The sequence below is a fragment of the Mustela erminea genome, chromosome 7, assembly GCF_009829155.1.
Source record: "Mustela erminea isolate mMusErm1 chromosome 7, mMusErm1.Pri, whole genome shotgun sequence".
NCBI lineage: Eukaryota > Metazoa > Chordata > Mammalia > Carnivora > Mustelidae > Mustela > Mustela erminea.
In genome coordinates this window covers 111977890-111993135 of record NC_045620.1, presented here as the reverse complement: position 1 = coordinate 111993135, position 15246 = coordinate 111977890, and the positions used below count along the sequence as shown (strand labels likewise).

The window sequence follows — 15246 nt, the reverse complement described above, 5'->3', positions numbered from 1 at the left end:
AAGGAAGATAAAACCGATAAAAATTCAATGAAATTAGTCAGAAATGCAGCTGTGGGGGTCAAGTTTGCTTTCCTTTCGGATACAGTTAGTAAGGGCAGCAGGAGAAGGCGGCTGATCGCTGGCTGACTTGCAGGACAAAGGCAGGGAGCGGGCAGACAGGTTTGGTTAGCACCCTTCAGGGTGGGAAAGGAAGTGAGGTGCTCTGTTATCTGTCCTTCCGCTAGGCAGTGGCGAAGGCAGCCCACATACCCCTCCTCCCCGGCCATTTCCACAAAACTGTTCCTTATGGCTAGTTGAGACCTGAATGGTTTTTAAGCAGATAAAGATTTTTAGCCGATAATTAGAGATAAGGCCTAGAAAGCAAACATCCTTGGGCAATTTAACACTTTGCCTTGAATTCACAAGATGCTATAAATAACTGCTATCAGGAGCCTTTATGGAGAACAGATTTTGTTCCAGCGATAGGTACTGGCTGAAAAGGGGGTGGGTATGTGTTTGGGGGGAGGGGGGAATGCTAGAGATACTAGGTTGAAGTGAAGTTAGAATTCACTTTTTCAAATCAAGAGACTACCAGAAACTGAAAAATGACCTCATCACACCTTCCTTCTGTCAATTATTTATAGAATGGAGAGACCAAACCACCCTCAGTGATGATACGATCTGAGCGGGCCTAAAGTCTGATACTAACTTATAAATGATACATAAAACAAGCTCTCTAACTTCTAACCAAGGTGCAAGTTTCAATATCTGTGTGTTATAGTTCATCAGATACAAGGTACACCTTTTTTTCACCTTTTAACATCTCTGAAATAGATCTGACCTGACCCCTTGTCGGAGTTTATTGGAGGCATTTTTTTATACAAGGTGGCACTTAAAATAAATGTGCCTGTTACAACCGATGGCATCTTATATCCCATGAATTGTGGTCACAAGTTTACTTGGAAGGAGGGATACCTCACCAGGGGACTAAAGCAAGAACAATGATAACTGCCCTCAAAGTTCTCAAAATGCATGTGTCGTGCTTGTTCTCTGCAAACAAACTTCCCACAAAACTATTTCCCATGTGTTGTTATTAAAAAAAGAAAAAAAGAAAAAGCAAGTGTAAATTCAAGATGTAAATAAAGAGCTTTACTTTTCAATCCACCTGTAAAGACAAAGGTTACAAATGTCTAAAATTAGCAATTACTCACAGCTCTAAAACAAGCTGGTGGTAAGATGACTATTTACCTTTAAGGTTCTGAAACAAGCCAATGTTTTCTAACCAGTGTCTTAAAACCAAAATAAATTTAATGAAAATCAGGCAGATGACTTAATTTGATATATAGTATTACGGCTCTCTCTCTTTTTTTTTTTTTTTCACTCTTGGCATTTGTGTTGTTGTTTTAATAATTTGCATCTGAAGGAAAATTCTAGGATCATTAATTGCTAGTAGATTCCATCTGTTGATAAGATATAATTACATAGGAGATGACTTACACACACCCTATTCTTTGAAATCATGAAATGGCTTTTTAAAAAACAAACTCTAAGATCTTCTAATTGCTTTTGGCTGACCCACTAAACCATAAATAATGTATTCATACCTTGCTTTTCCATTGAGGTCCTCAGAATTTGGAGGATTAAGGAGAATATTTGGTGCCTCTTACTTTTTTCATTTTAAACTATTAATCCCAATAGTGACTAGCATCTTGATTCAGGTCATGCTCTTAAGAACAGAACATCATAAAAGAAAAAAATCAAAAGCCTCAAAAAAACTTCAACGATGATTCCCCAAATTAAAATTGTATATGCTTGAATCCCAGAGACCTCTACCTTCCAGTCGAGTGCAATCACGGGGGGATATGATGTTAGTGTCATCCCATTTTCTAGAAGCCCCATTTAAAGAGTAGAAGGGAACAGGTGAAATTAATTTTAGTGACATTTTATTTAACTCTACAAATCCAAATAGTCTCATTTCAACATAGTATCAGTATGCAAAATTATTGAAATATTTTATATTCATCGTTCTCATACCAAGTCTTTGAAATCTACTATGTACTCTGCACTTACAGCACATCTCAGTTTTGACTTTAGCTACATTTCAAGTGTGTTCAGCTGCCAGACTGGCTAGTGGCCACCACACTGGGCAGCACAGTTCTACACAGTTTCTACAAAACATTGACAAAGACCCCAGCATGCCTTGCATCCCTCCTTTCTTTCTTCAGTAAAGATCTAGCTCCTTGGGACACGTGGCTGGCTCGGTCAGTGGAGCATGTGACTCTTGATCTTGGGGTTGTGACTGTGAGCCCCACACTGGGTATAGAGATTACTTAAAAATAAAATCTTAAAAAAAAAAATCTACTTCTTCTGGCTGAGACCCTCCCTTAGGCTCCTACCTTTCATATGCTATAGTCTCTCCTATTCCTCTCTATACAATAGCAATCAGAATATTAGCACTTAATGAGCATGTACAGTGTGTGCCAAGAATGGATACCAGGAGCTTTCCACACATTACCTCATTGCTTCCTCACAAGAGCCTCGCAAGATAGTAAACAGTACCCTCATTAGAGAGATGATAAGGGGTCACAAAGTCAGTCAGTGACACAGGAGAAACCTGACCCAGTCAATCGGAGTGCAGAGCCCATGTCTACAGTGGGAGGCACTGTACCATTCTGCCCACATTCAGCCAAGACTGATGGCAATACCATCCTTGTCACCAATACAGTGAGAGAGGAACAGAAGAACTCAGTCAACAGGGGCTGGGAAACTCAGCAGATCAATTTTTTGAGAACTGGAGTCTATCCCCTCAAAGCTCTCTTTAGGCAAGTGGACACTGATGAAGCTCAAGGGATGACCATATTCAGGCGCAGGGAAGAGCTGAAAGGCAAAAGTCTTATCAAAGAAACTGGGCAGGAACAGAGACAGAGAATCATCGGGCAGAGAAGCTGACTGAGATATCCATAGAGCTTATTCCAGGGCGAACTGTGAATGCAGGCTAGTTATCATTAGGGCAATCATCTTCAGAAGCTGACAGTCTAGCTTGTTTCTCTGAGGGAGCCAATACAGAAACACAAAAGCAAGACAACTACTTATTTTGAATGAGAAGATATATGAACTTAAAGAATGGTTTAAAATTATTTTTAAAAATAGGGGCAGCTCAGTTGTTAAGTGTCTGCCTTCGGCTCAGGTCATGATCCCAGGGTGCTGGGATCGAGCCCCACATCAGGCTCCCTGCTTGACGGGAAGTCTGCTTCTCCCTCTCCCTACCCCCCTGCTTGTGTTCCCTCTCTCGTTGTGTCTCTGTCAAATAAATAAATAAAATATTTTTAAAAATAAAATTATTTAAAAAATAAAGGACAAGAATGGTTGAGAATGAGATCTCTCTCTGAGTTCCTCTCACAAAGCCCCCTGGAAGAAGAGTGGAATAGAGGGGAAGACAGGTGAGTGGGATTCGAGAAGCTCAGAGTAACTTAACCTCGGAGTCTCAGTCACCCAATTGTTAATTAGGGATTGAATGAAGCAAAATTCCAAGGCTTCTTCACACTGAAGATCCTGAAAACGCAGGGGTGACTGGGTTCAAAGGTACATTAGTGCCATCTAGTGGCAAAGTAGAGTACCCCGATGATACAAACCAGAAAGGCAGCAGGTTTGAGGGGCATAAGCCATTCAATTAGGAGCCTTAGAAATCAATTCAAAAGAGGCAGAGAGGAGGGGCGCCTGGGTGGCTCAGTGGGTTGGGCCACTGTCTTCAGCTCAGGTCATGATCTCAGGGTCCTGGGATCGAGTCCTGAATCGGGCTCTCTGCTCAGCAGGGAACCTGCTTCTCCCTCTCTCTCTCTGCCTGCCTCTCTGCCTACTTGTGATCTCTCTCTGTCAAATAAATAAATAAATAACAAAATCCTTAAAAAAAAAAAAAAAAGAGGCAGAGAGGAAAACAAGGCATAGAAAGGAAGTAATTTGCTTCAAGCCACACAAAGGTTCCTGGTTCCTGGTGTGCAACAGGTGTGACGAAGACAGAAATCACAATATGTATTAACCTCAATAATTAAAATAGAAATTAAGCCATGTTTTTTTTTTTTTTTAAAGAAACTAAATAGTTTGCCACTCTGAAGGCTAACATACACTAAGCACCACTAGGCAATGGGCTTGGATTATCTTTACAATTAAAAAGTTAATTTTTTTACAAGAGTCTTAAAGCACATCTACAATAGGTACCATTTGCTTGTATATTACAATTTTCTTTCTTAAATGATGAGTCTATTACTCAAATTTCCTTCCTCCTCAAGATTTCTGCAGAACGAATGGTCAGCAGCCTCACACTTTTGCTACTTTTCCTCACTGGACTGACCGAATTGTTCAGCTGTCACGTATAACGGTCAACACGTTAGAAGCAATCGTTAGAAGCAATCCTCAAGGCCGCGCTGCACTCTCCATCACCGCCTCTCAAGTCCCTGACTCATTCCCATGACCCCGAATGTAGATAAGTGGTTGAATGTGGTTTCCTTAAACAGGAAATGACCCAAGACAAATCCAAGAGCGATACCAATGTTCTTGGGTGACAGCTTTCCCTGAAGTGATGCCTGGGGCTCATATTCTTCTCAAATTCTTTTATAACCAAATTTCTCATTTACTGAATAGGCAGTTCTCCTTCCTAAGGAAACACACGTCCTCAGCTTCGAGCTTCTCTTTCTCTCTAAAGGAAAAGCGTCCTCTATTGCGGTGTCTTGTTTAAACTATGGAACCAAATAAACTTTGCACAGACTTTTTTCTTTTTACTAGACAGGCTATTCCTTGTTCAGTGCCCTGCTCTTACTCCTCCCCTTGATTTGGTTACCACCGGTATTTGCCCACTCCTCCCAGAGAATTCGCAACGTGAGGTAGTTCAAGCATTCACACGTCATCTGAACGTGAGACTCTCCTGCTGGGTGTATCTCCCTTTTTCTAGGCTACAGATAATGGGGCAACGCTGATTTCCTTCCACTGCTATTACCGCACGGCAACAAGGAGGAGAGAGAGAAAGTCCATGATGTACCATCCATGCCTGAGAACTATGGGCCTGGAAATATCTAGACACTGCACATACATTGGCTCGAAAATGTCCCCTGTGGCACACGGAGACAGGTATTATAATCTCCACTTTACAAGTAAGGAAACTGAAGCTCGGAAAGATGAGGTGGCCGACCTACAGTCCATTCTCTGTGGCCACCAGGATTCAGAATTAGGTTCAGGCGCCAAGGCTCCCGGCCTCCCTGCTGCCCTGGGAGTCACAGCTACCACCCAGATGTTCACTGCAGCGCTCGTGTTTCCTGGCAGTTACGCAAGTGAGACTTTAAGAGGTTCATTTTTTATTGCTTACCAATATGAAAAAGGAAGAACAAAAAGGAAAGAATCTCTTTTTTCTCTACATATTACTCACATATGTTCATTCTGTCTTCTCCATTGGAGTGTAAGCTTCAATTCCTCGACTCGTTCCACCAGAGCTAATACCGGCTCACAAAAGGAACTCTTTTAACCCCATTTCCAATAAAAACATTTTCTTTCAAAAACTTTGATAATGTCAAAAATGGACCGCTACAGATCAAGGACGAACAAAATTCCAAAGATAATTATCAATGCTGCCAGAGTCTTGTGTCACATGTGGAGCCTTCTGTATAGCATGGGCTGGAAGGGCTGCCTCAGACCCTCTAAAGTTCCGCAGCCTTGCAGAGACGCTCAAGGCTATGTGCTGGATCATTCCAAAACAACCAAGTTAGAACCTTTCTTTGCTCCTGATGAAAACCCCAATGGTTCTTCATGAAAGGGAGAAAATAATTCAAATGACAGTTTTGTGTTCAAACCTTTCCATAACTTCTTTTTTTAAGGCTTTATTTATTTATTTAACTTTAGGTTTTATTTATTTTTAAGATTTTTATTTATTTCTTAAATTAGAGAGAGAGAGAGCCAGCTCATGAATGGGGAAGGGGCAGAGGCGGAGAATCTCAAGCAGACTGTGCTGAGTGTAGGGCCCAATGAGGGGCTTGATCTCACGACCCTGACACCGTGACCTGAGTGAAAACCAAGAATTGGACACTTAACTTACTGAACCACGTAGGCGCCCCTCGTAACTTCTAACCAGACCTCAACCAAATTCAACATTACTTCCTAACATAAGACAATGTCCTCTACAGACAAGAGGAAAGAGCTTAAGAGTCAGCGCTCTGGAACCACAAAGTCCAGGTTCAAATCCTAGCTCCACCCGTCATAAGCTGTGGGAACTGGTGCAAATTACTTAACCTTCTGTTTCCTTATTTGTTAAATGAGAGTAAAAACAGTAAATACCTCAAGGATTGTAGTGAGGATTAAAAACACATGCAAATGCTTAGACTAGTACCTGGCACCTAGTAAACACTCGGTAGTTAGCTGCTATCATCATCATCATCACCATTACAACTGAATAAAAAATAAACAGTGAAAACCAATAGTTGTCAAGAAATCTTTGTTGGCTCCACGGCCAGTTTTTGCATCTGCTAGTCTCCTTTCCTGAAACATGTTTTTCCAACTTTGCCTCCCATCCAAATCCCAACCATTCTTCCCAGTTCAGAACATCTGCATCGGGGCACCTGGGTGGCTTGGTCGTTAAGGGAATGCCTTCAGCTCAGGTCATGATCCCAGGGTCCTGGGAACAAGCCCCACATCGGGCTCCTTGCTCTGTAGGAGGCCTGCTTCTCCCTCCCCCACTCCCCCTGCTTGTGTTCCCTCTCTTGCTGTGTCTCTCTCTGCCAAATAACTAAAACCTTAAAAAAAAAAAAAAAGAACATCTGCATGAGGCCTTCACATCCCCATTCATACTGCCATCACTAGGCATCCAAAGCATGCGGTCTATTTACTCTACTCCCTGGCCACATACAAAGTTATTTCTGCCTCCTCTCCTCATTTAGCCCAGAGAAACCACAGGAGGGCAAGAGGCCATGTCTTAACACAATTCTTCCGTAGCCTCCTCAATATCTCAAAATGGTTTACTCTTACATTCCAGCTTCGACTACAGAAGATGGTTCATAGAAATTGCTATTATAATAGTAATGCTCTCATATTCCTTCCAGGGTCATTAGAAACATTATTCCTTTTCTAGGGCCAATACCTTCATCTCTTCTGCTCATTTCACTCTTCCTTAGAATGATCTTCCCTAGTCACCCTTCCCTGTCTATATAACTTTCACTCTCTCCACCCGCTGGATTCACTTTCTCCTTTATCCACTGCCCTCAACCATGTAAAGGTCTCCAGTATCCTGCAAAGATTTACCTGCTTCTTCTGCCCTTGTACATGACATCTGGACTCTTATCTCTTCGACATGCTCCCAGTATGAACAGTCTACACATGCTATATCCTTCTCCGCACATGCCACCCACTCTCAACCTTCTGAAGCTGGCTCTGAAGGTCATTAGTGAGCTCCAATTCAATGACCTTTTCTTGGCCCTCTCTGGACTTCATCACTACAATGTGACATTACTCACTAACACTTTTTCCTTTAGTTCCCATGAATCCCTAGCCCTCTGACCAAGAGGGGTATATTTTGTTCGAATGGTGTATTTTGTTTGAATCTTTTTTCACTGGTGCTATTTATTCTACCTTCTTCCAACTGCTGCTCAAAGATCAGGATTTTGCTCAGTGTTCTCTTCTAAGATTTTATGTAAAGAATTTATTCATGGGGCACCTGGGTGGCTCAGTGGGTTAAGCCGCTGCCTTCGGCTCAGGTCATGATCTCGGGGTTCTGGGATCGAGTCCCGCGTGGGGCTCTCTGCTCAGCAGGGAGCCTGCTTCCCTCTCTCTCTCTCTTTCTCTGCCTGCCTCTCTACCTACTTGTGATCTCTCTGTCAAATAAATAAATAAAATCTTAAAAAAAAAATTTATTCACTTGCATGGCTTTATCTTACTTCCACAAAAAAAAAAAGCCCCAAATCTGCAAGCTCAATTCTGGCCTTCCTACTGGGCTCAGTCTCTTATGTCCAATGAACGATCAGCCATCTCTGCTTAGATACAGCAACATGCCTTCATAGTCAGTATCCAAAATCACATCACCTCCTCTAAAAGATATTTTTCCTTCTTCTGAAATCTCTATATTTTATCAACAGGGACATCTTCCTTTTTCATCAGACAAGTGAGAAAATTGGCATCCTCTCGGATTCCAGCTCTCCCTCTATCCTGCCAGTCCAAACGATTAAGTCCCAGGAGACTTCCCCTTGTAACGAGGCTTCAACCTGTTCTATCTTCCCACTCTCACTGCCCACTCATCCGTAACATTCATTCCTTATTTAAACTTCCTATAATCCTATTTTTGTCCTATCACTCTTTTATTCAAAACCACAACAGACTTCCACATCTACAGGGTTAGATAATCCTGAAGAGGGGCATGTAGGTCCCTTCACAGTCTAGTTCTAGTCATATCACTCCCTGGTGGAGACTCTCCACTCTCCACTGACAGACAGGATGACACAGCTGAATTCATTCCCACATCCGTGTCTGTATGTGGTGGGTTCTCGATAATGCTAAGTTAGGCAACCATGTAATATACTGTCCAAACTGCAACATTTTTGAAAATGAAACAGAGCATTAGAAAATAATTAAAGTTACATATCTTTAAAAAGGCTTTATTTATTGACCAACAAATTGCTGAGCAACAAAATTGGTTTTATTGTATCAGGGGAACTTTGAGATGGTTCTATTCAAAATGAAAAATAAAAATATGTTAAGCCAAAAATATTTAAATGCTGATTACCTGAAATTTAGATATAACAAAAGGAACTTAATCAAGCTATACATTTGCACATTTCTGTAATATATTACAGAATTAAAATCACTGAAATTTTGTTAGTAGATATTCATAAACTTTAATCATTTTCTTAGTCATATCTAATCTAGTATCGTTATCACTGTTTTTTTCTGGTTAATTCCTGTTTTTGATACGATCTTAGCACTTAGAATTTTCTCATAAAAGTACCTGTCTACCACAGCATTTTTCATTGTTAATTGTCATTATTTATTATTATTATAAATAATTTATAATATACTATATATTATATAATTATTAATATATTATAATAAATTATAAATAAATGTATTGTTATTAATACATTTAATATTACTAAAACTTTTGACTCACTCTTGTCTGTAGATCATAATAATTTTAGTTGAGAAAATATTCTTTCTAAATATAGTGAGGAAAAGTTAAAAATAGAACTACTATATGACCCAGCAAATTCCACTTTGGGGTATCTATCTGAGGGAACTGAAATCAGGACTTAGAGAGGTATCTGCCCCCTCACCTTCACTGCACTATTATTCACAATAGCCAAGGCATGTAAACAATCTAATTGCCTGGGAATGGATGGATGGATAAAGAAAATGTGGACACACATACCTGCACGCACACACACACACAGAATATTATCCAGCCATAAAGAAGAAGGAAATCCTGCCTTTTGTGCCAACGTGGATGCACTCTGAGGACATTATGCTACATGAAGTAAGTCAGACAGAGAAGGACAAATGACTCTATGTTCTCACTTGTATGTGGAATCTAAAACAACTGAACTCTCTAGCTGAAGAAACTGGTGGTTGCCAGGGGCTGAGAGGGTAGGGGAGATGGGGAGATGCTGGTCAAAGGGGACAGGCTTTCAGTTATAAGTTGAGTAAATTCCGGAGTTCTAACATTTTAGCATGGTGATTATAGTTAACAATACTGTATCATATGCTTGAAAGTTGCCAATAGAATAGATTTTAAATATTATCAACACACACAGACATACATACACACAGGTAATTATGTAAGGTGACAGAGGTATTTAACTAATGCTACAGTGATAAGCATTTTGCAATATATACAAGTATCAATCACATTGTATACCTTCAATTTACATCGTGTAATATGTCAATTATATTTCAATAAAGCTGGAAAAAAATTTTAATGCACTGAAATAACTAGTAAACTCAGAGAACCTGCTGCTAAGAGGCTATTCATAATACCGATCTTATTAATATTGAAACTTTTAAGCATTTTTCTTAGGAATTATCTTTTGGCCTCTGTTTAAAGGGCTTTGTTCAATTTTTTTTTTTTTTTTTTAAGCAGGACCCTGAGATCAAGACCTAAGATCTTGGGGCACCTGGGTGACTCAGTGGGTTAAAGCCTCCGCCTTCAGCTCAGGTCATGATCCCAGGGTCTTGGGATAGAGCCCCACATTGGGCTCTCTGCTCAGCGGGGAGCCTGCTTCCTCCTCTCTCTCTGCCTGCCTCTCTGCCTACTTGTGATCTCTGTCTGTCAAATAAATAAAATCTTAAAAAAAAGACCTAAGATCTTGAACTAATATCAACAGTCAGACACCTAACCCAACTGAGCCACCTAGGCACCCTGAACAAATATTTTTAATAAGACAAAATTCATCAAATAAGTTGTCTCTATTTGTGATTCTTTGTTAAGTTTCACCAGATCTAGAGACTGCTAAGTTATAGGCCTAATTCTAATATAGAATATAAATTTATTGAATTAAAATCAAAACCTCAATAAAAGTTTCCTGCAGGGGCACCTGGGTGGCTCAGTTGGCTGCGTCCAACTCTTCTGATTTTTGGCTCAGGTCGCAATCTCAGGATTGTGGGATTAAGTCCGGCATCCGACTCAGTGCTGGGCATGGAGTCTGCTTGAGATTCTCTCTCTCTCCCTCCCCTCTACCCCTCTCCACTCCTTCTCCTAAAAAAAAAAAAAAAAGTTTCCTACAAATTATTATTGATATTTTAAATACAATGGTATTATGATTACTTTTTTTAAAAAAAAAGATTATTTATTTATTTGAGAGAGAGTGCATGAGCAGAGGGGAACAGCAGTGTAAGAGGGAGAAGCAGGCTCCCCACTGATCAGGGAGCCTGATGGGGTTTAGTCCCAGGACCCCGAGATCATGACCTCAGCTGAAGGCAGATGCTTAACCAACTGAGCCACCCAGGAACCTCATTATGGTTATTTTCTAAAGTTATTTCTTCAGAGATACATACTCAAACATTTAAAAAGTATATGCTTTGAGGGGCACCTGGGTGGCTCAGTCCTTAAGCAGCTGCCTTTGGCTCATGTCATGATCCCAGGGTCCTAGAATCGAGCCCCGCATGAGGCTCCCTGCTAAGCAGGAAGCCTGCTTCTCCCTCTCCCACTCTCCCTCCTTCTGTTGCCCCTCTCATTGTGTCTCTGCTAAATAAGTAAATTAAATCTTTTAAAAAAAAATTAAATGCTTTGATATACTGATTTGTTTCAAAATAATATGGGGGTAGATTTAGGGAAATATTGATGAAATAAAATCAGCCATAAGTTAGTAATTGTTGAAGCCGGTTTATGCATATGGGAAGGGGGCTCACTATAGTAGTCTCTCTGCTATTTTATACTTTATATAGTTGAAATTTGCTTAATAAAAGGTTACAAAGAAAAGATTCCTCCTAAGTGGATGTTATAAACTGAATTAAACCCCCAAAATTCAAAATGTTGATACTCAACCCCCAGTGTGACTATGCTTGGAAATAGGACCTTTAAGGAAATAATTAAAATTAAATGACGTCATAGAAGTGGGGCCCTAATCTGGTTAAGACTTTTGGTGTCCTCATAAGAAGAGAACTACAAGCACACAGAGGAAAAAGCCTTGTTATCCAAAAGCCAGGAAGAGAGACCTCACTAGAAGTCAACCCTGAAGGCACCCTGATCTTGGACTGTTATCTTCCAGAACTATAAGAAAATAAATCTGTCATAAACCACCTAATCTGTAGTATTTTGTTATGGCAGCCCTAGCAGACTGATACAGAAAGATATGCAAAATTATAACTTTACATTTCAAAATTAAACCCTGAGCTCTCACTATTCTTTTTTATGGAAAATTTCAATGTCTTCCTGTTTGAAAGTGTTGCCTTTAATAATTGCAATTTGTAAAAATTAAATAAATAAATAAATAAATTACAATTTGCTTAAAACTGTTTTTAAAAAAGCTGAAGTTTTTGGAACTTCATTAATTGACTACATAAAGATTTCCAATTGATTATGAAAACAATACAACCAAAATGCAAAAAACTCTTTTTCTTAAAAGTTCATATCATTGTAGGACACCTGTAAAATAATTCTTCAAAAACTCAAACATTTTAAAAGTCCACTTGATGGGAAGAAACAGAAAAGTATATACTGCCACACTATAGAAATTTTAATTCAACATCAGATGTGTCACAAGAATCTTATAATTTCCAAACTGTGTACATGAAAATATTTGTAAATGACAAGAGCCAGTTTTTATATCCATTAGTAGAAGCCTGTTTGGACCACATCATGTCTACCACTACAGCCAAATCCAAGTATATTCATGTTCCACAGGTTTTCTTAATTCAGAAAGAACATTCTTTTTACCATGTTGCTTTGCTTCACCAAAATTTATAACCTTATTATCGCCACTAAAATGTAGTACTTTAATCTGTTACATTAACTTGTGAACTGAATTTACAACAGCATTCAGAATAATGTCAGATGTTTCACCTTTAAGAGAATGAATTTCCAAGAATTTTACTTTGAATCCACTAACTGGATGGAAGAAATTAAAGCATTATGTGAACGGAATTAATGACTTTTCTTTTTGAAGCATCTGCTGTCACTGATACTAAACTAATGAATTCAACTGGTACTGAACTAGTTCTACGAAACGAGCTAGCACATTAACACCTAAGATCTCAACTTTTCATATACGTACATTTGTGCTCATTTTCATTTGCTCTGGATAAAAAGTCAAGCCTCACAGAATGACATGAAAATGCATCTCCTATAACCACATATTAACTCATCAACTTTGGACATGACTTCTTAAAAAAAAAAAAAAAGTACTAACTTTAGACGTAAATGTTAATGTTTCTTCAATAGACTTAGGTCTTATGGTTTTCACATTGTCAGTGATGCCACCATAGCCCCTGAGGTGGAGGGTACATGCCAACTACATTTTGTGCAGGCTCATTAGCTCTCTTGGCAAATGAGAACTGAGTTCCTACTGTCCTCCAAAAACACACTTTTTTGGTTTGTTTGGTTTTTGAAGGCGAATGCTGCTAAAGGGTTTATTATAAACTATATAAAAAGTTACCAAGCCACATAATACAAAAATAATGGTATATTGAAGCCATATGATAAGTGATCAAACCACGGCAGCAAGAGAATTCAGACTGCTCCCCATGCACTTTATTTATGGCAGGCCTGCTCTGCTCCCCATACGTCTAGCCTCTGATTCCCCACACTTCCCACTAATCCTGCCAACTGGTAGCCAGGCAACGTCATGCTTCATGGGGGCCGCGGCTTGGCACATATGTCTGATGTATACCAGGGGGCTTACGAAGACATTGGCTCCAGTATTTCTTCTACCACCACCCAAACCCGAAGAAGGTGTCGGTTCTCAGCACCTGTGAGCAAGCAAAGTAGGTTGTACCAGCAAGCACCCCGCACACAGTCCTTAAAAGGGTAATGTCAGCAAGCCATGTCAGGAAAGGGTAGGAAAGAAACAGACAGGCTGTTACTAGTCATTGTTCAGATCTTAGCAAGGCCTCAAATATAATTAATACTAGATGAGATTATGGCAGAAGATGGAAGTACAAAGTAGATGTCTGTGAAAATCCACTCCAGCGGCTTTTTGTGCAACAATTAATATTACTTCATTTAGAAATGAAAAATCTTGAGACAAACGCTAAACAGGATGCGTTACTAGGATAACAAGCATAAAGTAGCCATTTATGTTTAAGGAACACTCAAACCCATGGCTTTCTTCATGCTCTCCTCCCTGGGAAGTCAGTTCCCCTTCTGAACATCAACCTATCTTCCACCATTTGGGGCACACTTGAGCTAACTCCTGCCCCATGGCCAGCTGGGCCTTCCCTGACCCCATCAGTCCTTGGTGACCCCCCGCCTCCTCTCCACTCTAGCTGTTCTGCCTACATGTGTCTCTGGATGTAATCACTACAGTAATATCATATGACCTTACAGAGGTGGGTGACCAGCTCAGAGAGGAGGAGAGTTCAGGAAAATAAATGGGGGGTAGAGGGTACATGTACTGGGGAGGGGCTGACAAGAGAAAAGGAATACAGTGTTGGTACTGAGAAAAAATAATAAGCTGTATTTTCCTTTTTCAGAGCTACACATACTGGTTTGATATCTGAGCAATTTCCTTGCTTTCACTTCTTACCTAAGAGTAGGGGATATTGGGGGGGCACCTAGGTGGCTCAGTGGGTTAAGCCTCTGTCTTTAGCTCAGGTCATGATCTTGAGGTCCTGGGATTGAGCCCCGCATTGGGCTCTCTGCTCAGCGGGGAGCCTGCTTCCCCCTCTCTCTGCCTGCCTCTGCTTACTTGTGATCTCTCTCTCTCTCTCTCTCTGTCAAATAGATACATAAAATCTTTAAAAAAAGAAAAAAGAGTAGGGGACAGTGGGAATAATAAGGAGACACAAGGATTTCTGTTTTAATCCTGGTCCTGTGACTGCGGATCATGCTTGGGGGGGTTGGTTATCACTTCCTCCCACTTTCTTCGGCTTCCAACAGCCCACACACTCAAGTCTGAGGATGAATCTCAGTTGTTTCAGAAGTCGCTTGGGAAAATGAAACATGTAGGTACGAGCGAACAACGGCCGGCAATCTCAAAGCACAAATGGAAATGGTACACACGTCTTCTGGTTCTCTAACAAATGTACCGAAGACAGAGCATTTGGTTTTGCAGACCCTCCCTGATATAAAACCAAACACTCCTATTTTTATACCAATGTGGTTTCAGAAAATCACCGCAATGCACAAAAGCCATTCAAGCATCACTGTCATTTCGCCTCAAGTTTGTTATTAAACCTGTTTGGAAATGGCTGAAAGAAGAGAATATATTTCTTTAAATTCCTTCTTCTCTTAAATTCCGTTCTATTTTCCTTCTGTCCCAGGACTTAATGGAGACAACAGCATATAGGAGCGTTCCTTCTCCAGAGATAGTTCAAACTTGGATCCCAGGTTCTAAAGTCTATGGAGTCCAAGTTTGCATCCTGTAGTAGTTCTGTACAACCGGAGCCTCACACGCCTGCATACTTCGGCATGGCTCACAGCCTGCCTCAATTGGATCCATATGACACACTACAAAATATCCTCGCATAACATCTGTTTGTGTTGTGATGCTGCTTTGAGCAACTGTCATTTCTTTGTCTTGCTAAGTAATTAATTCAAAATTATATAATGAGACCATCAAGCCCTGTCAAGTCCTCCCTCGCAGATTC

At 40.3% G+C, this 15246-nt stretch overlaps 1 protein-coding gene across 2 annotated transcripts in view; it reads right to left on the bottom strand.

Annotated features, from left to right (window-relative positions):
• The window catches only part of TTC27 (tetratricopeptide repeat domain 27), a 174353-nt gene that overhangs the window by 40293 nt on the left and 118814 nt on the right, over positions 1-15246 (bottom strand). The gene's annotated exons all lie outside the window — the stretch shown is intronic.